This window comes from Schistocerca serialis, chromosome 3 (assembly GCF_023864345.2).
Source record: "Schistocerca serialis cubense isolate TAMUIC-IGC-003099 chromosome 3, iqSchSeri2.2, whole genome shotgun sequence".
Lineage (NCBI taxonomy): Eukaryota > Metazoa > Arthropoda > Insecta > Orthoptera > Acrididae > Schistocerca > Schistocerca serialis.
The window spans coordinates 169930306-169957972 of NC_064640.1; the positions used below are offsets into that span (position 1 = coordinate 169930306).

The 27667-nt window shown below is 39.8% G+C and overlaps 1 long non-coding RNA gene across 1 annotated transcript in view; it reads left to right on the forward strand.

The window, feature by feature from the left end:
• The window catches only part of LOC126469885 (uncharacterized), a 102974-nt gene that overhangs the window by 35198 nt on the left and 40109 nt on the right, over window positions 1–27667 (forward strand). Inside the window, exons 2-5 of the long non-coding RNA XR_007586090.1 lie at window positions 5716–5865; window positions 16872–17121; window positions 17198–17316; window positions 26373–26570. This is a non-coding gene — a long non-coding RNA (uncharacterized LOC126469885). The remainder of the gene's footprint in view (window positions 1–5715; window positions 5866–16871; window positions 17122–17197; window positions 17317–26372; window positions 26571–27667) is intronic.

Genomic DNA, 27667 nt, shown 5'->3' on the forward strand with positions numbered 1-27667 from the left:
AAATACTGTATCATTTCAGTGACACTCTGTCCCATACTTCACGATAATACAAAATGTGCTGCCCTTCTTTGAACTTTTTCAGTGTGCTCCGTCAGTCCTATCTGATAAGGATCTGACACCGCGCAGCAGTATTCTAAAAGAGGACGCACAAGTGTAGTGTAGGCAGTCTCCTTAGTAGGTCTGTTACATTTTGTAAGTGTCCTATCAATAAAATGCAGTGTTTAGTTAGCCTCCCCCACAACATTTTCTATGTGTTTCTTCCAATTTAAGTTGTTCGTAATTGTAATACCTAGGTATTTAGTTGAATTTACGGCTTTTAGATTAGACTGATTTATTGTGTAACCAAAGATTAACAAGTTCCTTTCAGCACTCATGTGGATGAGCTCACACTTTTCGTTATTTAGGGTCAACTGCCACTTTTCACACCATTCAGGTATCTTTTCTAAATCGTTTTGCAGTTTGTTTTGATCTTACGATGACTTGTTAGTCGATAAGCAACAGTGTCATCTGCAAACAACCGAAGACAGCTGCTCAGATTGTCTCCCAAATTGTTTATATAGATAAGGAACAGCAAAGGGCCTATAACACTACCTTGGGGAATGCCAGAATTCACTCCTGTTTTATTCGATGACTTTCCATCGATTGCTACGAACTGTGACCTCTCCGACAGGAAATCAAAAATCCAGTCACATAACTGAGACGATATTCCATAAGCATGCAATTCCACTACAAACTGCTTGTGTGGTACAGTGTCAAAAGCCTTCCAGAAATACGGAATCGATCTTAAATCCCTTGTCAATACCACTCAGCACTCCATGTGAATAAAGAACTAGTTGTGTTTCACAGGAACGATGTTTTCTAAACCCATGTTGACTGTGTCAATATACCATTTTCTTCGAGGTAATTCATAACGTTCTAACACAATATACGTTCTAAAATTCTGCTGCATATCGACGTTGACGATATGGGCCTGTAATTTAGTGGATTACTCCTACTACCTTGCTTGAATACTGGTGTGACCTGTGCAACTTTCCAGTCTTTGGGTACGAATCTTTTGTCGAGCGAATGGTTGTATACAATTGTTACGTATGGAGCTAATGCATCAGCATACTCTGAAAGGAACCTAATTGGTATTCATTCTGGACCAGAAGACTTGCTTCTATTAAGTGATTTATGTTACTCATGTTGGCAGCTGTTCTCGATTCGAATTCTGGAATATTTACTTCATCTTATTTCATGAAGGCATTTTGGAAGACTGTGTTTAGTAACTCTGCTTTGGCAGCACTGTCTTAGATAGTATCTCCATTGCTATCGCACAGAGAAGGCATTGATTGTTTCTTGCCGCTAACGTACTTCACGTACAACCAGAATCTCTTTGAATTTTCTGCCAGGTTTGGAGACAGTTCCATTGTAAGAACTGTTATAAGCATCTCGTATTGAAGTCTGTGCTAAATTTCGAGCTTCTGTAAAAGATCGCCAATCATAGGGATTTTGCATCTGTTTAAATTTGGCACGTTTGTTTCATTGTTTCTGCAACAGTGTTCTAACTCGTTTTGTGTACCAAAAAGGATCAGCTTCGTCGTTTGTTAATTTATTTGGTATAAATCTTTCAATTGCTGCCTATACTATGTCTTTGAATCTAAGCCACATCTGGTCTACACTTATATTATTAATTTGGAATGAGTGGAGATTGTCTCTCAGGAAAGCATCAAGTGAATTATCTGACTTTTTGAATAGGTATATTTTTTGATTATTTTTCAAGGATTTGGGGATTAAAATATTCACTCTCGCTATGACAACCCTGTGTTCATTAATCCCTGCATCGGTTTTGATGCTAGTTAGCAACAAATAATCCCGAGTTAATAAGAGGTCAAGTGTGTTTTCACAACCGTTTACTATTCACGTGGGCTCATGAACTGACTGCTCGAAATAATTTTTAGAGAATGTGTTTAGCACAATTTTGGATGATATTTTATGTGTACCTCCAGAATTAAACATGTATTTTCGCTAACATATCGAGGGTAAATTAAAGTCACCGCCAACTATTTTCGTATGACTCAGGTTCGTGTTTGAAATCAAACTCAAGTTTTCTTTGAACCTTTCAGCAACTGTATCATCTGAATTGGAAGGTTAGTAAAAGGATCCAATTATTATTTTATTCCAGTTGCCAACAATGATCTCTGCCCATACTAACTCAAGAAAGTATCTGCTTCAATTTCGCAACAAGTTAAACTACTTCTAACAGCAACAAACACGCCACCGCCAACCTTGTTTAGCCTATCCTTTTGGAACACCGTTAGGTTCTTCACAAAAATTTCGGCAGAGCTTATATCTGGTTTTAGCCAGCTTTCAGTCCCTATAACGATTTGAGCATCAGTGGTTTACTTTCCCAACACAGCTACGACAATTTACAACTGTTATACCAATGGTTCCTGTATCTGTGTTCTTTCTGTGTTCAGCCTGCACCCTTTGTGACTGAAGCTGTTTTTGTGTTTTCTGAGACCCTCTAACCTAAAAAACTGCCCAGTCCATGCCACACAGCCCCTGCTACCCACATAGACGCCTCCTGTGTATAGTGGACACCTGACCTATTCAGCGGAACCTGAAATCCAACCACCCTTTGGTGCAAGTCAAGGAATCTGCAGCCTACATGGTCGCAGAACCATCTGAGCCTCTGATTCAGACCATCCACTTGGCTCTGTACCAGAGCTCCGCAATCGATCCTGTCGACTATGCTGCAAATGGTCAGCTCTGCTTTCATCTTGCAAGCAAGACTGGCAGTCTTTACCACGTCTGTTAGCCACTTGAAACCAGAGAGAATCTTTTCTGATCCAAAGTGACACATCATTGGTACCGACGTGAGCAACTGCCTGCAGTTCGCTGCACCCTGTGCTCTTCTTGGCATCTGTGAGGACCCTTTCCACATCTGGAATGACTCCACACAGAGTGCACATTGGTTTTCTTACTGGTCTTGTCAGCCAAGTCCCTAAGGGGCCCCAAAACGCGCCTAATGTTGGAGCTTCCAACTACCAATAATCCCACCCTCTGTGATTGCCCGAATCTTGCAGGCTGAGTGGTTTCCTCTGAAATAGGACAGGTGACAGCATCTGGCTCAGCAACAGACAAACCGGGGAGGCCTTAGGTGTGGCCACCTGGAAAGTCTTTCACCGCCTGCTTCACCCCACAGCCGGCCCACAAAAGTGGTGCCCATCCATTGCAGCCGCAAGCTGTGTAACCGAAGCCATCACAGCCTGAAGCTGAGAGCGATGTGTCACCAACTTGGCTCGCATCCGAACACAACAATTGCAGTCCCTGTCTGTACTAAAGATCGTGGAAAACTAAACTATGCAGATAAACAGACTATCGGCATGTGCTGCAGAACTCTACTGTAGACCCTGACGAAAATGCAGGAACTGTGTCTAATAATATGCAGATATTCAAAAACCTAACTACCAAAGCACTCGGATGAAACTAAATAATTCGCCCCTGATTACGAACTTGTAGTATGTCACAAAATCTATTTACTTTCAGATGCAAACGAAAATGCGAAAACAGTGGCTGTTAGATATTAAATTTACATGCAGCAATTCAAGAAACTAAACTATTAAAGCACACAGATGATATAATAAAATTCGCTCCTGGTTAGGAACTCGTAAATGTCACAGAAGCAATTACTTCCCTGGTGCCGTATCTGTCTCGGTCGGCTACTGCTGCCAGACTGATTGGCTTACAAAGGCGCATTTGACTCTTGATTTCAGTGCTTCAGAAACTAACGTTCTGTGTTTGGAGTTCGAATCATATACTTTCGTAATATGAATACAAAAATATGCAGTGTAAATATTGCTGCACATCGAAGATCTTTCCAAAACTTCTTTTTGCTGAGTTTTTTCATTTCGTAAGTGCCAGGATGTTCTACACTGGTGTTTTAAAACCTTTACCATTCAAAGGATTGATACTTTAATATCTATGAGGGAAAGTATACTGTTACTTGTCATGGAAAAAGTGTATTTTTCACCATGGAAGAAGTGTATTTTCACATGAAGAAAAACGCTTTCTTAACCGGTAATCCTTGAAATATTCGGGAATTTATTTTTTCTTGCTCACATATACGCCCTGAAATAACATTGTTAATGGTTGATTAGGGTACATGGAAATTGTGTTACTCATCTTTCAGAATGCCAGAACTTGTAAGGGAGCTAAAATAGTGTCTTATTTGAACTCTATAAATTATCTCCATTAGATCATTCTGATAGGCCTTTTTTTTATGTTGACACATTGTGCATGCCTTCATACATTCTTCTTTCATGAGCTGGCTTCACAAATAAATTTTCTAAGGTTTGCTTGAGATTTTTGTCCTCATAGTATATGCTATTTGTATATTTACTACTTTATACTTTCAACACTCTACAGATGCTTCATTCTTATGAGGCACATATGAGCAGTTTGTTAGCTGCTGTTGCGCATTTATTGTAAGATATACTTTGTTCTTTATTTTATTTTCTTTGTTCCTATGCTGCTAACATTGATATGATGTAATAGGATAGGCATGCCCATCAGTTCTCTGTATTAAGAGATCTGAAATTAATTTGCATGTACAGTGCAAAAGACCTTGAGGTTTCTGGAAGAAGCCTGTTGTTAATGCATTGAAAAAGGATCCACAACTATAAATAATAATGTAAACCTAGAAGTTTCCTAAGACAAGACACAATGAAAGAGGTCTAAAGACTTCATAAAGATGATGATTGTAATTTATATGTACAGAGCATGTTTTGAATACTATGTGATGACTGCATTTTGGAAGCCTCACTGTAATACTGAGTTCTTGCCTAACTTGTTGCATAAAATTCAATGTTTCACTTTCAACAATTATCATATGTCATATGCCATCAGAAGATTCAGAATTGCCAAGATTACACTGATACTAAAATCTTCTGCTACTTAAATCTCAGTCCGCAGCTCATGGTCGTGCGGTAGCGCTCTCGCCCGGGTTCCTGGGTTCGATTCCCGGCGGGGTCAGGGATTTTCTCTGCCTCGTGATGACTGGTTGTTACGTGATGTCCTTAGGTTAGTTAGGTTTAAGTAGTTCTAAGTTCTAGGGGACTGATGACCATAGATGTTAAGTCCCATAGTGCTCAGAGCCATTTGAACCATTTTTTTTGAACTTAGATCTCACCCACCTGGCCAACTATGGTTATTAAAGCACCCGCTTCCAAGACAGGGAGACATGCCAGCCTGGGTTCGAGTCTGCCCAGCAGTTTGATGAGTCAGTGTGCTTGCCAGCCTGAATGACTCATCTAAGATACATGTTATGCAAACACTTGGAAATCTTTCTCACATTTGCACATGGAATTTACTCTAGATGCACACAGTTGCGTATACTGATTCCATCGTGCAGAGTGAGTAGGAGCTGGACGACTTCAGATGTTTAGTCTCCTTGAACCCACAATTAGCAGCAGCTGTGATCATCTCCTTCCAGAGTGATTGTGCTGTGTTTTTATGTTAAGATGATTTTGTAATGACTTGATCTAACAGACTGATAGTGCTTACACTTCATCAACATTCAAAAATATACATTGCTTTTGCTATTATATGCTTCTCTTTATAAATGATATGCTGTTCCTTCTTTGACTGTCTTTGAAAATGACAAATATGTTAACTGTGCCAACAACATGCAAAGCACACACTGTCATTGCTTAATTCTTATATTAATTTCAGATTATTGCATTCATGCAGAAGGGCACCATATTGGACACTGCTCCCTTTTCAAGAAAAGGGACCTAAAAGATTTAGTTGATGTGAAGTGAGGGCTACGGTGAAATTGGAGAAACAGACTGGATGTAGAATGAAAGTCACCAGAAACATAAGGTAAATAAGTCAGATTATACCCTTCCTCACTTTTTCATTAACCCATTTCCCATGTAAGAATGTATTTTGATAAACTTAAAGCAACAAAATTAGAAGCATTTTGGTCCTTTTGCTGTATACATGGGTAAAATACCTAGGCATCTGTTACTTTCCAAGGAGTTCCTAAATTCTCTTCTTCCCTAAACTCTCTTCTTCAACATGGTAAAGATGTGAAGGAATATTTCCCCAACAGTTATGTGTGAATACAACATCGTAATTGTGCTGTCATGACTCGCCATGCTAATGCGGAGAGGGGACAAGAGGAGGAGCTAGAGAGAAGAGCAAGAGGGAGAGATGGTGACTAATGGCAGGTGAAGGCAACACATTATATATCGTCCTGTAACAAGTTTCATACAATGTGTAGGCAGTTATTTAAATTTCATCTTACACTTGTTTAACAATTATGGGATATTGAATACTATATTACAAATTTTGCTGCATTACACTTGTGTTGTAGAATTTGACAGAAGTCACATTTGAAACAGTTTTGTCACATTCATTTATGTGGGGAAGCATTTTTCACAGAATGCCAAAAATATATTTTCAATTGCATAAAAACTAAATGCTGAAACTGAAAGAAACCATTGTGACTCCTTTATTACATGTGTGTAGTAATTTGTGGTGCCTATCAGAGAAGTTCCTCTGCTTGCTGTAGTAAACTACAGCATTCTTATACATTTTGATGGTGATGTGTCTACGTCTGTATCTAATCCATTAGCCAGTGTGTGGCAGAGGGTCCTTACTGCACAACTATCATTTACTCATTTCCGTATTTCATTTGCTAATAGTGTGTGTGAAGAATAACTATGGTGAGCCTTGGTATGAGCTTAAATTTCTTATACTTTACCAACCGCATATACTGCTGCTGTTTCTTCTTAAGATGTGCTCATATGGAACTTAAAAGTAAACCTCCCTGTGATGTACAGTGTCCTTTGCAGTGCCTTCTGCCAGAATTGGATGAGCATCCCCAGTTCACTCTTCCAGTTACTAAACAAGCCTATGACAAAATGCTCCATTTTTCTTTAAATCTCTATCTTCTCTGTTAATCTTACTTTGGACAGACTAAAAAGTAATACATACGAAACATAAAATAAAATGATTTTATAAGCTACCTCTTTGATGGATGAATTAAATTTCCTTTTGATTCTTCCAGTGATTTTGTGACATTTGTTCCTTCTGGAACTGATTTTATATGATTGTTGCACATAGTCACTCTGGACACACACTTGTATATATTTAACTCTTGATTGTTTCCTGTGACTAGTTGCCATTTGTGTAATCAAATGGCGTTTCCTAGAAATTGATGCCAAATAGTTTAATCAAATAATAACGGTTGTTGCCAAATGTTGTGTGTAAAACAACACATTTTCTGGTGTTGTGCCTTACACAGCAGCATCACCTGTTAATAGCCTCATCCAAATGCTCATTGTCTGGTTGTGCTACTGGCAACAGTGAGTGCGCTGTAGCAGGTGTGATCATGTTTGTCATTGACTGTTTCACACACCCTCAACCTGACAGGAAAGGTTATACATCACACAATCTCACTATGGCAATCATTGATTGAAGCCCTTGCATTAGCACCTTGGTGGAAAATGCAAAGTGTTCAGATAGCACAATGAGTTAACTTCAAATTTCTTTTGAAACTGGGAAAAACTGATATAGAAGATCATGCCATATTGAAGGAAGTGTACGGAAGTTAACGTTTATCGCAGTTACAAGCTATCCACTGATTTAAAAGATACAAGGAGTGACATGAAATGAGCAATGATGATTCACACTCTTGAACAACCCTCAACATCAGAAATGGACAATAACATTGAGAAAATTGGTAAATTGATCCTTGAAAATCATTCTATAGGGTCAGGCGGTCAATCAACATCATGATGTTGAGGTTCTGACTGCTGATTGTGAATAAGTGATGAGACGAAGATAGGATTTGTGGAACTGGAAGTCCTGGAGCTCCACAAAGACAATGTGCCAACCCATTCTGCTTTGTCTGGTGGACTGCCCAGCATATTGCTTGACATGGCTCCCTATGACTTCTTCTTATTTCGTTAGGTCAAATCGGTACTTAAGAGACAAGACTTGACAGTGTTGAAGCAATGAAAGCAAAAGTGATGAAGTTTGTGATCAAGCTGACAGAAGTAAACTTTCATCACTACCTTGAACAGGGGGGAGTGTTGTGCTGATTCCAAGGAGAGTACATTGAGGGTGATAATTTTTTTAATGTAATAGGTGATCAGTAAAGGAAGGGTGGGTGTGTGTGTGTGTGTGTGTGTGTGTGTGTGTGTGTGTGTGTGTGTGTGTGTGTGTGTGTGTGTGTGGGGGGGGGGGGGGGGCAGAGGGAGAGGCTTGATAGTCTCAGATGATGCTGTCGTGTAGATCACACCACCAGAAGTTGTAGTAAAATGCTATAAATCTTGCATGGGATCAATGTATGACACACAGACTGGTATTTGACCCTTAACACAAACAAATGTGGTGTATTGCGGAAAAATATTTACCAAGAACCATTATTGTTTGATTAAAGTATTTCTCATATGTTAGTGGGAAACTCATTTCAACACAGTTGGCCATCAGTTACTAGGAAAAACCACACAATTACACAAATGGCAACCAGTCGCTGGTAACAGTCTCAAGAGTTAAAGATGAACTAGTGTGTGTCCAGAATGACTTACAGTGAAACAGCTGCATGTAATTAGTTCTAGAAATAGCAAATGCCACAGTGTGTCTCCCTGGAAGAATCACAAGGAAATTTAATTCATCTACCAAATCTTTGTGATTAACGTTTCTTGAGTATCACTTGTTAGTCTGTACCAAGTAGGATTACTTGAGGAGATGCAGATTTTAAGAAGAATGTTTTTTAGTTGGATGAGTGAATTGGAGTTGCTCATCCAGTTCTGGTGACAGGCACTACAAGGCACATTATACGGCATGAAGAGGTTTAAAATTAAATTCTGAATGTGTATATCCCAGTTTGCCTATATTACATCTCTTACATCATTGTTCACCACAGAATGCCATACAGAAAGTACATTACTAGGTCTGGAATGAATTGTGCATATCAACTTTCTCCTATGAAAACTTGCACCACTCCATTCAGCAGGGTTGCCACAAGTTCTGGAAATCGAGGAATATCAGGGAATTTCAAACATGGCAGGGAAATTTGGAAAAAAAAACCACTGGAAAAATCTCGTTTTTGTTTTAGTAGATGAAATGGTTTGTTTATTGAGATGTCGTGCATAGTCACTGGTTGCGTGCAGCTGAGTATGCCCACTGCTTCCCTACTCCCTCATTCTTACTGTGTCTCCCCTTCCTACCATTCCCCTCAGCTTGCAGGCAGCGCTACCACCAGTTCTTGCCATTAACCTAGCAGCTGCCGACAAGAGGCTGGGAGATGTGAGGAGTGGTTTGTATGGATCTGATTCTCAGAGACAGTTGATGCAGTGGCTGGAAACAGTGGTCACGTGGTTGTGATTTGTGTAGAGTGATTATGTGAAAATGCTGATTCTCAGAGTATTGGCGCGAGTTATCTGTTGGTTGGAATGATCATGTGATTCATTTCATTAGCATGGTGTCTGTGACTCTTGAAAAGCTGGCCCCACGAGTGGACTTCCACAATGGGCCAAAACCGCTGGTCATTTCTGCAGGCATCTCCAATGGATTGGGCCTGCCGATCTGAAGCCTGTCATTTCCTATAAATGTACAGGCCCTGCCCATCGGATTTAGTCTCACCGATCTGCCTGCAGGCTGGGTCCGTTTGTGTGTGTGGTGTAATGCGGCAGAGTTTAGTCGTGGACTGTGGTGCTGTTCGGCAGGTCAGAGGCCACAGGCAATAGATTTTGGGAATTGTGACTGTCTCACTGCAAGTGCATTGTACAGTGTGGTGTTTTATAGACATTTTATTGTTCTAGCACATTTTGGCACTTTGAAAGTAGTTTGTATATTAGAAAGTATGGACGATAAGAAGAAGAAAATTGTGGCAGTTGCTGGCAGTTTGTATGCTATGTACTCCTGTATTTCTCGAAAGAAAAATCGCACAATACCTGTATAATGAAATGATCGTGTGGCATTGATGGCCGTGAGGCCCCATCCAGGGAAGTTCGGCCACCGGGTTGAAATACTTCGTTCAGGTGATACCACATTGGCCTCCTTGTGTGTCACTGATTATGAAATAATGATGAGGATAACACAGCACCCAATCTATGAGCAGAGAAAATCCCCATCCTGGCCAAGAAGCGAACCCGGATACGGTGCATGGTAGGTGGACGCACTACCACTCAGCTAAGCAGGCAGGCAGACATACAATACCACTAAATTAATAGATGTAACACAGTGGGTAATAACTGACAATAATGAACATAGTAGAACCAACATTTCATTGGCAGTCACCCATAGTAGTGTCTTACACAACTCTTCCCCACCTTGTACAGTTCTTTCAAGAGGCCTACTTTTCTCGGAGGTTATTTCTGAACATCAGTGCTCTTAATGAAACACACTTTACCATTTGGCTTGCTTTCTTCATTTAAATACAGTTCATTACAAAAGATGCTGATGTTAGTACTTCAAATTTTTGCTCACACATTTTGAAATACAAAAGTCCTGACAGTTTTTTGTCAGCTTATGTCTTTACTCACCCTTAATATCTCAAAATTTGTTAGGGAAAAATGCTAAAATTTGTCTGGAGATCAGGGAATTTCACTTGGGGAAACTTCTGGCAACCCTGTTCAGTTGACTCGGGACTGTGCATCCCCAACCAGAAGTATACATCGGCCACCAGTTACTTGAAGTTGTTGAAATTTGGAGCCTGTATTAGACAATAAGTTAACATGGTTACCATGTGTACACCAGTTTGAGGCAGATTGGATGAGGAAACTTACTACCCTCAGATTTCTCAGTTGCACCTCCCAAGATTCAGACAGCACAGTTCTTCCGTGATTCTACTAAGCTTTGATTTTTATCCCACCACTATGAATGTGTTGACTACAGGCCAGCACAACTACCAGTAGTGAGCTTGGTAGACCATTGCCACCATATGTCCGCAAGAACAAGCAACACACGACAGCTGCATCAGGACTTTATGCAGAATCAGCAGCAATGAGTCAAAAATGTATGCCGCACCAGGACTTGAACCCAGGATCTCCTGCTTACTAGGCAGTGCAAGTAACTACTGTGCTACCCGGACATGGTGTTTATCATAAATGTGAGGACAATTTTGGTATGATCCCCTGTTGACCCACACTCTCGCCTAATGCCATCTGTCTGTAGTTCTGTCTGTGTCCTTCCTGCTCACTAATTTTAGATTCCTGTTGGAGTTTGGATGTAAATGTGCATCCACACTGGAGGTGGTTGTTCCATTTCCCATCGGACATGTGTGAAAGAACAGTTCACCACACATTCATATAATTGATTTGCCTTGATGGACAATGAATTCACAACATTCAGTGCACAGATGCACATTTACATTCAACCTCCAGCAGGAATCTAAAATTAGTGAGTATAGAGAACATAAATGAAGACTGCAGATGGGTGGTGCTAGGTGAGTGTGGGTTAGCCGGGGAGTGTACAGAGATAGTCCATGCATTTGTAATAAACATTCAATCCTGGTGGCGCAGTGATAAGCACAACTGCCTAGTAAGCAGGAGATGCTGGGTTTGAGTCACAGTCTGGCACACATTTTCACTTGTGGCCATTGATTCCTTACAAAGTCCTATTGCAGCTGATATCATTAGTTTCATTTTTTCTTTCTTCCCCCTGCAACTTCAGTTTATATGATCTGTCAGATATCTATTCATCTGTTACTTTACTCTGTATCACAATCAACAGTTTTTCAGACTGGTTACACACAACTCAAAAATGGGTAGACAATCTGAGATTAGATTCGAGCCTCTATGCAGGGGGCACCAACTGCCATCTCTTGTCTTCAGTGAATCCCCCCCCCCCCTCCCCCCCCAGACCCCTCTTCTCACACACACAATTCGACATATATTTGCTGGGGTGGATGGAAAGTCAATGACAGGGTTGGTTATACTTTCACACTTACAAGGGGCACAAGAAGTGTTCACTGCTGAGTGCATGCAGTATATACTGCAGAGTTGGTTGCTGTATCACAGGCTATGCAATACATTAAAACTCTTGCAAGAAAGGACTCCATGAGCTGCTCACAAGGAATATCCCCGTGCTATCCCACAAAACTTTCGGTTACCAGCATCCGAGATCTATTAGTTGACCTCCACAGCTCCTAAACCACTGTAACTTCTGTCTGGGTACCAAGCCATGTGGATATTCCGGGAAATGAACTCACTGACAAATTATGTAAAGAAGTAACTGCAGAAGACAAACTAGAAATCATTGCAACTGCAATATCTAAATTTTGAAAATTTAGAAATATTAAATGGCAGGCTGCTTTAACCAAGGGAACCACTAAGGTTTACCACAATTACAACTAGTGGTGTTATTTATGAATTATCTATCGATAATTTGTAAGAAACTTGGAATACAGCATTTTTAAATACAAATTTTCTTAGATTTGTAAGGTGTTTGACAGGCAGAGTTTTAAACAGTGATTTTTGAAATTTTGAATTCTTGTCAAATTCTTTTCTTGAAGTGTAGCGATCACACCATCCTGAATGGGTAGTGGTTAAATGGAGAAATGTGAATCATCCTGTTATATATATATATATATATATATATATATATATATATATATATATATATATATACACACAAATTACTTTCTTCAACTCAGACCTTCTCATTGCAGAGCCATCTCCTTATTTTTCACTTTCCTTTTGATTCATATTTGTCTATCCTGTTTTCCTGCGTACTGCACTGCCCAGTTCTTATGCATTTCTATTTAATCTACCAGTCTTGTAAATTCTCATAATCATTCTCTCCAAGCTTAAGTCTCCACTTCAAGGGTCTTGAGCTTAGACCTCTCAAGCTAAAGATCCATGTCTAGACACACATTTGGAACAGTTCTACAGCTTGGTGTGCAGTTCCTTCTGTCCTACTGGAATTCAGGTCAGCTTATTCAACGATTGGGATGTGTATGCAGCAGAGACATCTGAGCTGACTTTGTTTTCCTGTGACAAGACTGTTCAGAGTACTTCATTGCTCATGTCTCTCCTCACTATGAATGCTCCTGAAAGTTTGGATACTGAAGTAGTGGAGGATTATTCAGTGTGTGCTTTAGTTCCTGAAAGGTATTGTTTCATCTTTTGTCCCATTCTTATTCTACTCCTTTTTAGCCAGTTCATGAAGTGGCTTCCCAATTCTGCTAAACTTTGCTATGAATCTTCAGTAATATCTGACTAAATCTATGGATCCTTTTGGTTCTTGCACCATTCTCAACTGGTGGAAGAATTTCATTTCTTCCACCTTTACCATGTCTGGTGAGGTTCCTTTGTCTGCAGTGCAGTGGCCTAAAAGGATCACATCTTTCCTTAGGAACTCATATGTATCTGGTTGCAGCTCTGGTATTATGCTCTCGCAACCTGTCCAGAATTTCTTGGAGCTGCTCATTATGCTCCTGCAGTTTTCTACCATAGCACACTATATTGTCTAAATTGACAAAACATGTTATTCCTTGCTGGTTCTCGAGACTGTTTACGAGCTGCTGAAAATATTCTGGGGCTACTTTGTCCTGGTGGCATTATCTTGTACCTATAGTACTGGTAGTTTGAACTAAATTCTGTTTTCCGTCTGTCTTCTCATCTCTGAATATTTAATGGTATCCACTTGCAAGATAAAGTGTCGAGAAATACTTGATATCGAAGGTATTTGTTAGTGGAAATGCATGTATTGTGATACTATTTAATTGCCTGTAGTCGACTTAAGACTCGCCATTTCTGTTTGCCACAGACATATGTACTTTTGAGAACAAATGGCAATGGGACACTCTGTGCACTTGTTTATGTAACATACTAACATGACTTCCTCTTTCCTCTGACATGTCATTACTTTAGTAGACTGTTACTAGTTTACTAGTTGCTGTATTTGCCACTAGCGTGACTTTTATCGAACTTTGCTCTCTGACAAATTCATTGAAATCATTATACACCTTCTGTTTCAAAATTTCACTAACGTCTTGGTATTTGCACCCTATGTACAATCTCCTGCGCTGGAACGACCATCCCTTTAACTATCTTGTAGTATGATACCGTCCACTTTTAATAACACTATCTTTTCTTCTCTCTACCTGATCTGCCAATCAGAAACTCGATCACCTGTGAACTTAGAACCTTTGTTTCTATTGTTTTGTTAAGGGTACTTTCTGCTCTTGTATTCTGAAGTTTTCACGTGTATTATAACTTAACTTATTTTATGACATGCATGCCACACAGCTGTGTGTTACGCATTTTATAAAAACTGAACAGCAGTTGGTAGTTATGATAAAAAAATTAACCTTCAGACTTTTTAACAAATTTCTACTGATTAATCCATTGTATGGGATACCCAATTCCGACCCATATGCGTGGAATTTATGCCCTTCTTTTCTGGCACTTTGTACACTTAAGTGTATTCTTGCCACACTTGTAGTACATACTGCTTCACTGGTCATACCTATCAGCTGAAGCCTCTCTGCTTCATTCATTTTAATGTTATTAACAGGAATACTTGTGTTCATTATCAAGCATAACTGTGCCCTGTGTTAAAATAAATAGTTTCAGTTGCTTCCTTAGTTCTGCACAATACCTCAGTATGTAGCATAGTCTATTACCCTGACGGTGGGCTTATTTAATGTGAAATTGCCAGACTTGTGGCTTGGTCACTTCTTAGTTTCTCTGGTTATTTCTCTTTCTGCTTGGCATTGGCACCCTACCTTTTGTCTGTGTATGCCACACACTTTTGTTGCAGCCTATAACATGGTGCCCTTTTCACTTACATTTAAAATAAACGAGTGCTTTTGCATTTGTGCATATTCCAGTGTGTCCCAACGAGTTAGTTGTGACACCTTATTACTTTCAGACATTCATACTCTTTACAATTTCCCTTTTAGGTACCAGGTTTTATCTCTCTCACTCTGGCCCTACTGTCTACATCTGTGTGAATGTCACTATCACATTACTAGTGAATTTTTTACCTGTCATTATATGGATCCTAGTATCTTGAAACACTGTAGTTCTCTTGTAACCCTGTGTAAATTTACTACACAGCATTTCAACTTTTCTTGTGGATTTATACCTCTCTTGTACTGACAGTAGGGAACAATCTTAGTGCAACGCTAAGTTAAATGCCTTGGCCTGTTTTTATCTCATCAGCCTGATTTACTGTAGTTTGTGTGAGACCATTACTTAATGATTCTGTGAAACGTGCTATTCCCAGGGTGTCAACTAATTTGATATCCCCTTTCAAATTCTGTTGAGACATTGCTGTACTTACAGCTTCTTCGAAATCGTTCTGAATTTCGTAAATCTTCACTCACATTGTAGTTGGTTCTGCTTATCCTTGCCTAGCTCGAAATCTCTTGCATCCCTAGCAGTTGGTCACACTCTTACTTGTGTAATTGCCCTTGAGGACCTAGTACACTCCATCACAGTTACCTGTCTTCTCTTGTATTTGGAACCTGACCTTGCCTCTCCGATAATTTTAGGGTTTATCTGCTGAAATAAAGTTCGTGTTCCTCCTCCTTCACTAAGTCAAATGCAAAATTTACATTTTCTAAACAGACTTTTAGATCCTTTTATTACAGTCAAATGATTTGACTATAATGCACAGCACATGCTATGCACTAATTCTACAATTTGCTGACGAGCTTACTTCATTAGTTGTAGCCAGTCTGACAAAATAGAGTAGTATTATAACAGATCCAATTTTTTATTTTATCTCCTTGCTATGTTAGATGTGACATGTAGCGCTGTGATGTATGAGGCTTCGCTGCTGGGCAGTGGTCTCAGTGTAGGATATGCTGGCCGTCCTGTACCTCCTGTTCCATTTGTGTCCTTGGTTCGTCAGTCGCCACCGTCCAGGACTGGCTTGAACTCGTGACCGTCTGTCTGGCAGTCTTTACTGCTTGTTAACCTCTGCTCGGTGCCTGCCTGCAGCTATTCTGTTGCTGCTGCATCTGCCTAACAATCTTTTCTACCTCCATCTCAGGAATGTTGCATGTTGTCCTCGTGTTAATCATTGCAAACCTAGCAATTTCTATGCTGTAACACCTCACATGCTTCTCACAGTTTGTATTTGAATAACATCCCTAGCTCGAGTAAACCTATTACCCTTCGAAATTTAACTGTATGTGAAGAGGAATGAGAATGAGAGATGACTTGGATGAATGAAAACTCGAAAACTAAAATGTTACTTCAAAGTTCATTTCATGAAACCTCTTACAGGAGGAACATCTACTCATACGGAACGTCATCTTCATTGGACTTCAAAGCCCTGGTGCATGGGTAGTAGCAACATTAATCTGCCTACCTGTCACATCTTCCAACCTCCAGACTATCTGTGAACTTACAAGCAAGACTCCTATATCTTCCCCAGCTTACCATTTCTTGACCTCGAGACTTTCCTGGATTGATGTTGGCTGAGCATGGTCTCTACTTTAACACTGCTTACTGAAGATGGCAGACTGACTCACGGTGCCACTGTGTAGGCTATGATTCCTCTGTGACTGCTCCAGACTGCTGCACTGGTTTCTCTCGAGGACCCTGTGTCCTCCATTTCTCTGGAGCTTTTTGTTAGACTCTCCCTGTTGAAGGTCTTTTCATTGCCTAACTGGCTATCCTTGTGTGGTGGTGTTACGGTGTTTCACAGAGGCTGAGTGGAGGGGGTAAAGGTGATTTTGCCTAAATGGTCTCAAGTTGTGTCTTGAGTACTTCATTGGCTTAACATTATGCAGCATGTTCCCCACAATAAGCCCTCCCTTGTTACCTCTCACAACTCTTACTTTTTGTCTCATTTCATACCCACTTATTCCCTAACGACCTTCCTTTATTCATTGTGTCTCATTTCTTACCTTACAGGCCCCTTTGTTTGTTTGGTTTGGCCCAAACAGATGTCTGTCGCATCACTATTCACAGAATCTGTAGTGTCGTCAGCATCATCTTTATGAAGTGTTCCAGTAGTGTGGCAGTGGTAGCAAATGACCACATCTGAAGGACCATGATAGCACGTCATCCCTCCTGATTGTCAATGATACAGTTGCATATTTAATGCAACTGATAACCGTTCCTGAATGGAGAGGGGATCTAGTATTTGACTACTGTCTCATGTGTAAGTACCAGTTACTTTTCCTTCATGTATGTGCATGTATGCATATATACTTAATGAGTGTTATTTTTTCTTGTAGGATTGTTAAATGATGTCACAACTAGCCAGTTCTTGTTCTTTGCATTGCTATCAGAGGATCGGTGTCCTGTTAAGAGGCATATTAACATTCTTTACCATGATTGGCTGCACACTCTCAGGGTAAGTATAGTGTGCGCAGGTTTTTGTTTTTGTCCTTGTGTGTGGTTTTTGTCCTTGTCTTTGTTGATGTGTCACGGTAGATGATTGCTGTGCTACAGTGCTGAAAGATGTGAATCCTATTGTTAAAATTAATCGGTCTTCTCATGTTTGCAGTACTACGAAACGAAGAAATAGTCAGGACTCGGTAGTTTGTAATATATCTAAGGTCTCCTAAAATGGAGACATCACATCATTAAACATCGTCACTCACCCTACTAGATGCTAATTTTTTCAGTCTTCATAGTGAAAGATTGAACAAAAAGTGTATTGCGGCAGTGTGTTTCAGTTACTCACCTAAGGTTGCCCAAATTAAGGGAAGTGCTGAAGTGCCGATTAGTGTTGAACTTCTTGAGACACTCAAAACAAGAAAACATGGGGCCAAAGCTGTTGTATAATGTTGTGCTTTTGCTAAGAATATGAAACAAGAATAAAGAAGGCTTAAAACTGTGTGTCACAAAAAATAATGAATTGTTCTCAAGAGATGTTTGACTGTTTTTTTTATCCATTCCATGAGCACAGTGAATGCTGTTGAGGATTAATTTTTCATTCAAATGCCAAACAATTAAAAAAATTCAGATTACAGTATCAGTGTAGCTATCCAAATGACATTTACAAGAAAAAGATGACTTTCATAAGAAACAATTTCAGAAATAAAATGATTGCAAAAAGCAAAACGTGTGTAAAATTGTAGACATTTGGTCAAACTACAAAAGGTTTTTTGGATCGTGGCCCCTCAACAGGTAATCTAAAACATCAGCAAATTTTTTTTTTGGAGCTCATACCTATAATTTTGTGCAACAATGCTATATGAAATCCCTGGTGAATTAGGTTTGGACACCAAAGCTGTTGTTTCAACTGTAACTGATTACCTCTTAATCTCAGAATATCTGCTGCAGCCAGCAACCTCCTGAATCTGCCCTACAGTATTCATCTCTTGGTCTCCCTGTACAATTTTCACACCCACACTCCACTCCAGTACTGAATTGATCACTTCCTTCAGTCAAGTTGTCCCCTCATGAACCAGGGACCTTGCCATCAGTGGGGAGTCTTGCGTGCCTCTGCGATAGATATAGCCGTGCCGTAGGTGCAACCACAATGGAGGGGTATCTGATCGATGAGAGGACAGACAAACATGTGGGTCCTGAAGAGGGCAGCAGCCTTTTCAGTAGGTGCAGAGGCAACAGTCTGGATGATTGACTGATCTGGCCTTGTAACATCAACCAAAACAGCCTTGCTGTGCTGGTATTGCGCAACGGCTGAAAGCAAGGGGAAACTAAAGCCGTAATTTTTCCCCGAGGGCCTGCAGGTTTCCCGTATGGTTTAATGATGATGGTGTCCTCTTAGGTAAAATATTCCGGAGGTAAAATAGTCTCCCATTCAGATCTCCGGGTGGGGACTACTCAGGAGGATGTCGTTATCGGGAGAAAGAAAACTGGCGTTCTACGGATCGGAGCGTGGAATGTCAGATCTCTTAATCGGGTAGGTAGGTTAGAAAATTTAAAGAGCAAGTCCAGTGACCAGTGTCCTGGTGGAGGCTGGAGTCCCTCCATTGCGGATCCAATGTGCGCAAGCGCTGGCCAGTTACATTGCACACATTCGTTGTTCTTCTGAGCATCCAAATTACAGTCTCCTTTTCCCACCCGCAGCAGTTCATCTCGCGCATCGGTGGCCCAGGTCAGGGCTCGTGACTAATTTGCGTGTGATCCCTTCCCTCCGAACTGGAATCCTTCCCTTTACCACCTCTACTTAAGGTCCATTCACACCTCCACGGTGTACACCTCGGCCGGAGCTTTGTCTGGGCCTTTTGCATGGCCGTAAGAACTCCGTTAACCCCGCCGCTCTCCACTGTCACTTCCTCTAGATTATTGATGTGTTCTGGTGCTCTGAAGTTGGTTACACTGACGGCTCGATGGCTGATGGTCACGCAGGCTTTGCGTATGTTCATGGAGGACATATTGAACAGCACTCCCTGTCAGATGGCTGCATTGTTTTCACTGCAGAGCTGGCAGCCATATCTAGTGCTCTTGAGCACGTCCGCTCATTCTCTGGTGAGTCACTTCTCCTCTGTACTGACTCCTTCAGCAGCCTATGAGCTATCGACCAGTGCTGCCCTCTTCATCCTTTGATAGTGTCTATTCAGGAGTCAATCTATGCCCTGGAACAATCCCATCATTCAGTGGTGTTTGTGTGGACCCCAGGACAGATCGGAATCCCAGGCAATGAACTTGCTGACAGGCTGGCCAAACAGGCTATGTGGAAACCACTCCTGGAATTGGGCGTCTTTGAAACTGACATTCATTCTGTCCTACACCACAAGGTTTTTCAGCTTTGGGGGACGGACTGGCATAACTGTATGCACAAAAAACTGCGTGTCATTAAGGAGACTCTGAATGTGTGGAAGTGTTCCCTGTGGGCTTCTCGCAGGGAATCAGTTGTCCTTTGTCGGCTCCGCATCGGCCATACGTGGCTCACACATGATTACCTCCTCAGTCGTGGGGACCCACCTCAGTGTTGCTGCGGCTCCAAAATGACATTCGTCCACCTCTTGCCAGACTGCCCACTTTTAGCTGCTTTGTGGTGGATTTTTAGCTTTCCCAGCACCCTACCTTTGGTATTGGGCAACAATGCCTCAACAGTAGCTTTAGTTTTATATTTTATTCGCGAGGCTCGGTTTTATCATTTGCTCTGAGTTTTAGCACGTCCTTTGTCCCTCTGTGTCCTCCACCCTAGGACTTACAGGGTGCAGGTTTTAATGTGTTGCAGAGTGGCTGGCTTCTCCTTTTTTATTCTCGTGGTCAGCCAGCCGTGGTAATCTGCTTTCTTGTTTTTAATCTCTCCTCCCTGTTTCTTGCGTCTCTGTGGTTTTCTTGTCCTGTTTTGTCCATTGTAGTGTTGTCCTGTCATTCTTCTGGTTCTTCCTTTATCCTTTTATTGTGCCGTACGTCGTCTGTTTTCTTCTTTGCCTTTGGTAATTATTCTACTGGGAACAAGGGACCGATTACCTCGCAGTTTGGTCCCCCCTCCCCCATTTTAAACCAACCAAATGTCTTAAATTTCAGCCAGTAACTAATATGGATCATCTCTGACTGCTACAGTTTTTTGTCTCGTTATATTTCACACACCCCTCCAGAGTGAAATGGACTGTTCTGTGTATCTTTCTATTGGTTGACACGCTATATGTGTCGGAACTCTTGCACTGTTACTATTCTTCTTTCCTTGTTTATGGCCCTTGAGGTCTCATATGTATCCTAGTATTTGCATATCATCGCCCCGTTGAGTGTACCATTTCTCCGTGGCAGGAAACCTAGACCTTCTATGGAATTTGTTTTACATAAGACAGATGCGGATGTTCAAGAACATTTCAGTGAATCCTCAGATGAAGACTTTCACCACAGTGATGGTAACCTTGATTTCGAGATCTTTAGTGATCACAACACTTAATTCAGAGAAGGAAACAGAAAGTGGTGAAGATGTGACATGATGATGATGATGATGATGATGATGAAGCTTATTTCTTCAGTAAGAACTGATGTTTTCGCTGGAGAAAACAGCAGCCACCAGCTAACACAAGAACACAACACATCGTCGTCTTGCAGCTTCCTGGACTGCGACAAATGGCAAAAAGTCTTGGAGAAAACGCTGCTGTTTTGGAAGTATGGAAACTTTCCTTTACACAAGGTATTCTAGATGAAATCGTTCAATGAACAAATCTGAAGATATAGAAACTTAAAGCACAGTACATAAATGATCGCTTATCCTACCTACAAGATGCTGATGTCATAGAGTTGAAGGCAATAATTGGTCTATTGGTGTATTCAGCCATTTTCAAATCATGAAACAAATGGGTTTACAGCTTGTTTGCAACCTATGGGACAGGCAGAGCTGTTTTCAGATGCACTGTTAGTAAAGAAAGATTTGTGTTTTATTACCAACAGTACGATTTAACAACCTAAATTGGGAGGTGGGAAGAAAGTTGACAAGTCAGCAGCAATTTCACAAATCTTTCTGCGTTTCACTGAAAACGGTCAACTTTTATGCTCTGTAGGTGCAACAGTGTGTGTCAGTGAAGTGCTTGTACCTTTCTGTGGAAGGTGTGGGTTTAGAATGTATATGCCAAACAAATTGGCAAAATATGACTTGAAAATTCAGTGGTTGACCGATGATCATACAAATTTCTTGTATAATACATACATTTATTCCAGAAAAGCCAGCAATGGTCACACCTTTTCAAACTATCAGAAAGGTCACAGTGTTCCCACACAAGCTGCTCCTTGATTGGTGAAATCTATTGAAAATAAAAGGAGAAAAATTACCTGTGACAGCTGGTATTCATCAGGAATCTAGTCAATGAATTTTCCGCAAGAAGACCTCACATACTTTGGCACACTCAAAAGAAATAAACCAGAGAAAGCACAGCAGTTTCTACCTAATAAGAAATGAGGTTTTGAGGACAACTGTGTATGGTTCTACACAGGACATTACACTGGTTTCCTTCATGCCCAAGAAGTCAAAACCTGCAATACTGATCTCTATGTACCATGCAGTAAACAAATGATCCTGAATCAGGTAAAACTGAGATCATCATGTCTTATAACATGACAAAAGGTTGTGGGCTGTTTCGACCAAAGGTGTGCAGCTCATCCTCAATCTGCTGGATGAGAAGGTGGCCTTTAGCCATTTTCTTCATGTTAGTTGATGTTACTTGTAATGTTACTTCTTATGTGGTATGTCAAGCATATCTAAAGGCAGAAGTAATGACAAGATTGATCTTCATGAAGACTCTAGCAAGAGATCCTGCTGAGCCTTTTACTATAGGATGCTTGCCATGAGGGTTGAGTGACACCAGCAGAAGAATACTTCACATACGAGATGAGCCGCAGACACAGAAAGAACAGTTAGGAAAATGAAAAGCATGAACCTTGTGACCTCCTCATCTGGAGTGGAAAAAAAGATATTCCTGTCAACAGTGTCATGTTCCGATTTGTTTGGAGTGTTCTAGGAAGATCTGTGAGAAATGCATACAAGTCAAAAGTGATTAAAATGTGATTCAGGACCTCTTAAGACTACATAATTAGTTTGTATTTGTTCTTTTAAAAGTCTTTATTGAATTATGACGTGCAGTAGCTGTCTACTTTTGGTACGATGAGCAAGAAACTCAAAACTGAATTTGCATCCAATTTCTCATAAATGAAGTGTGTTTCCCCAGTTACTTATTTTGTGAATCTGAAATATAGTTTCTCTGATGATGCTTTGTGAGTGAAAAGAGAGCCAACTATCTACTGTTATTTTCGTAACACATAAATTAAAAATATACTGCAATTTTGCTGTATTTCATTTGTCTAAATGTTTAAAATCCTGCATTATTTAAAAGCATTAAAGTTTCCACAGAGTCAACTTGTTAGAAGTGCAATGAATGACAAGAAGTCGTATATATATATACTGGTTTTATATATAAAAAATAAAAAGGTGGCCTGAGAGACCCCTCGATAGTGTGTCCCTGACAACGTCCCTAGTAGTTAAGGTCTTCACAATTATATAATCAATCTGAAACCTTCTAATACCTCCAGGTCTCTTCCATGCATACAGCCTTCTTCCATTATTCTTAACTCAAGTGTTATTGATGAATAAATTATGCTCTGTGCAAAATTCTGCCAAATTGCTTCTTCTTTCATTCCTTTCCACCAGTCCATATTTATCTACTATTTTTACTTCTCTTCCTTTTCCTACAATTGAATTCCAGTCCCCCCATTACAATTAAATTTTTGGCCCCCTTAACTATCTGAATAATTTTTTATGCTGTGATACATTTCTTCAATCTTTTCATCTGTGGAGCAAGTTGGCATATAAACTTTGTACTATTGTGGTAGGTGAGAGCTTCGTATATGTCTCGGCTATGACAATACATTAGCTATGCTGTTCATAGTAGCTTAGCCACATTCCTATTTCCCTTTTCATTATTAAATCCACTTCCACATCACCCCTGTTTGATGTAGTTATAACCCTGTATTTACTTGATCAGAAGTCCTGTCCCTCTGATCACTAAACTTCATTAATTCCCACTACATCTAACATCAACCTATGAGTTTCCATTTCTAAATTTTCTAACCTACCTGCCTGATTCAGGGATCTGACATTTCACGCTCCAATCCATAGAATGTCAATTTTGTTTCACCTGATGACATAGTCATGAGTAGTCTCCACACTGAGATCCAGATAGGGGACTGTTTTACCTCTGGACTATCTTACATCTGGAATGTTTTACTGAAGACAGCACCATTGCCTTTGAACCAAACAATAGAGCTGCAGACCTTCATCATATAATTATAGGATTTAGGCTTCTTTTGGCCACTCTGGAGTGTCAGTAACTGAAAGAGAATTTTCTTTCCCCACATAAGGCATCTACAGCTGTTACGGAAGTCATTGTACAATCCTGTTGTTAGCTTTCCATATTTTGACAACATTATTAACATTGGTATATTCCCGAGAATATTCATTTACTGTTCGTTGAGGCAGAGGCCCAAGTTTACTAGTTGCTACTTCAAGCAAGCGAGCAAATACTGTGGGTAGTAATTTCCCAGACAGTTAGAAAATATTGTGATCTATGCATGTGTAACTTTATTTGTGTTGTGCCTTTGTAGAGTGTTTTTTTTTTTTTTTTTTTTTTTTTCCAAGAGCTCTCTTGTAGACAGGCTGATACTGACGTCCCTGAAAGGGAAAGCAAGATAAATTGAAATACATTGTATGGAGGGTGAAAAAAATAAAGCAAAAATTTTTAAAGTAGTCTGTGATAATTAACCTGTTTGGTCAGTGGTAATAATAAAATTTGTATTGAAAGTAGATATTAATTTCAATGTCTGTGTTGGAAAAAATCTCTGCAAATGCTAACGTTTGTTGTTTAGTCGCAGTCTATTTTGTTTGAAATAAATTTTGTAACTTTTCATTTACACATCCGTGCTTACATTTGAACTTCTTGACCCATTTTTCAGAGGCTTTAAATTCAAAATCTGCAAACTGCCCTGCTGCTACTGCAGCCAAGGCCCGTTTTTAAGAATCCCATGTAGTCGCTTGTTGATAGGTTTCTCGAGCTTCCACAAAAGACCATACGTCCAAAAATAATCAATGATTGCATACTTACTAAACTTATTCCTATGTTTTTTTTTATTTCTTCTTACCATTTGGATGTATATATTCTTAACCAGCTGCATTTTTATTTATTTATTTATTTTCTTCGATATTTGTAGGTTCCATTTAGTATTACGAGCTTTTGCAATATTTAAAACTTTTGTTTTATAATCCAAAGAGATTTTTTCCCCCATCTGGTTCATATTCATCGATCGAACGGGCAATTGTCAAATTTCTTCAAAAGGCCCCTCAACAGTCTTCATTTTCGTAGATGAGTCCATCATCAATAACACACTTGGCCCCCCCCCCCCCCCCCCCCCTTTGCCAGTATGTCCATAGTAAATGTATAAATTTTCCTCAACTATCAACATTGCCTCACAGGAAAGTGGAAGTGGAAGTTGACAGTTCTGGTGCAATGAAATTATCAGTCAGCAAGCCTATGTAATGAACAACTCTCTCTCTCTCTCTCTCTCTCTGTGTGTGTGTGTGTGTGTGTGTGTGTGTGTGTGTGTGTGTGTGTGTCAACAGTAACTTCAATTTTTCACTGTGTAATGATTCTTGAGTTATTTAATCTCCAGCTTTTGGTACTCTTGGTTTGCTTATTGACAGACATATTCACTTAAATGGTCTTAAACAATATACACTCTCCAACCTCACAAATATTCCAGGGAGAATCGTCACGTGTATGGAGTTTATTCAATACAACCAGTTAAAATGCAGAATATGGCAACACAGTGTTACCTGTAAGTACTACTATGTTTTGGAAATTTTGAAACATCTGCCTATCAATAGTTACTCTTCCATGGAATAAACATGTTAAAGAAAGTTCCAGTGAACAACTGGGACCTATTCACATATGATGAGTTTCAGAAAAGACTTTTTAATGACGGTAGTACTGTATTAATATTTACCTCATCCAAAAAAACAAGAATTTACTATGACTTAACAATTTTAAAATAGAATATTATTTTTAACTTGTGTCATTAGATCTAACAAAGAGTTGCATCATATATTTAAAAAAATTTATTAATGATTTAAGTTATAGTAGTTTTGGTTATTCGTTTTATTTAAAAATCCTTGTAATTATCGCTAAAGAAGGAAAAAAATTCGTAAGCTGAGATTGAACCTGCATCAGCAGATTAAAAATCAAGGCTGATGCCAGTGAGCTATTTTTACACAAGTTCAGTTTCATTAAACTAGTATGTAAAGTTTGGGTAAAACTTTGAAACCTTTTTTCTGGGACTTGGCTGGCCAGTGCATTTTACTACTACTACTACTACAGTATAACACCCTTCAGGTAAACTAAAAGCCAACCAAGCCTCATTCCAAGTACGAGTTGCAAATCACTAGTGTTGTTTCAACAACAAATTTTACTATAATGAAGCACCTTTTTTCTGCTGCTGCAAGATGGCAGGAGATATGCCTCCCTAACAATTCTTGATTAACAGTGTGTGTACTACATCTGACGAATTGGTGTTTCCTTTTTACTGCTAGTTCATACTTCATTAATTTTTCCAACAGCGTACTGCAATTTTGCACTTTCAGTCTGCGCCACACATATGAAACTCGTGCAGTTCACCTCTTAGTAAAACCTTAAAAGTACTACTGAGAGTCAAGGTTGGCCACCATTGATGTTTAACAATCCTAGGCATATGTCTACCTTACCACAGGTGTGTGACTCATTCCAAAAATTTTACATATTGCTTTCATTTTTGTTGGTGAGAAATTCTTCATTACACACTTACACACATAAAATGGCTTGAATCAAGTATATTTTGCTTGTAAGTATTTACTATGTTTCTGCAGTATTGTACACATTCAGATAATATCAGGTAGAATTGTCGTGAAATTCAGTTGTGTATTCTGTAAGTTTATTGAATGAACCCTGTCTGTAGGTTGACGTCTGGTAACCTAAATACAGCCAAAGCAAGCTGTGGGTAGCAACCCTAGAGAGAAACATTGAGAGCTGCCCAACACTGTGTTCTGCTGCTGGAGTAGTTGAAACACGGCAATATCCTGGAAATGGATTGGCAACCTTGTCGTCAATCACTCGCTTCCTAGACCAGAGCTGAATTATCCTTCTACATTCATAGGTATTCTATTGTAATTTTGAACAATTCCTATGTAAAAAGTAATAACGAGCCACAAAATTTAATTTTTGGGCTGCAAGAGGGTAGTTTGATGCATAAATTAAAATTTCTCTAGTCTTTTTCTTTTTGACCAATGTGCCATACTTTGTGCTACTAGAGCCGTGAGAGAATGTTCATCTCGTCAGTGCCTTGCTAGCTGTATGGTATAGTGCTTGTTCGCTGATGTGGATGCAATTGTAGCCATCCAGCTGAATCTCACTGGAAAAGCAGTGTGTAAAGTCAGTTGTTTCGTCCTTCAATGCGGTTGGAAACAATCAGAACTGAATATTAAGAAAGCCACTGAGAGTTTGTACTGCAGTTTTTGTGCAGACTGAAAAAGCAGTTTTTGAAAATGAAGTGTCAAACTGTTACTTTATTGTTGTTGTAGTTGGTGTTATTATTATTATTATTATTATTTGTTCAAAAGAGCTTTTCTATTGCTATTTTTAAATGGTGATGGACAAATTGTTTGCCACAGTGAATGGACAAATTGTTTGCCACAGTGAATATTTGCATTTAATCTGTAGCTTCATAAACCAACTGCCTAAATAAAAGGTGGTACATAGTTTCAGAATGTACAGAATTCTTAATTTGCAATCATGGATGGTACAAATTGATAAGAATAAAAGGAATTTAAAAACTAATCAACAGAATGATAATGAAGTGTCAGAGGTCACAACACCAACGTTCCAGCGAGTTCACTTGTACAACTCGTCATTATTATGGACACACAAAATTATCACTGCCATTCCTCCCTCCCCGTATTGTGTACTGCAGCTCTCTTGGTACTTCAGCTTGATCTGCTGACCGGCTCTTTTGTGGGTTGGGTGTTGTTGTGTTGATGACTGTTGACTGTGGCACTGGTATGTCCATCAGCTGTGGAGTGATCTGTTGGGGTTGATGAAACATGACTCATTGGCACTGGACTTAATGTGGTGTGGTGTATGTCAGTGGGGTGTCTGTGGTTGTTGCAGGTGAAGTCCATGCCAGTTTGATATTCACAGTTTATACTTTCAGTGACATGCTATTTGTAACTAACTATTACCTCAGGGACCTTTGTT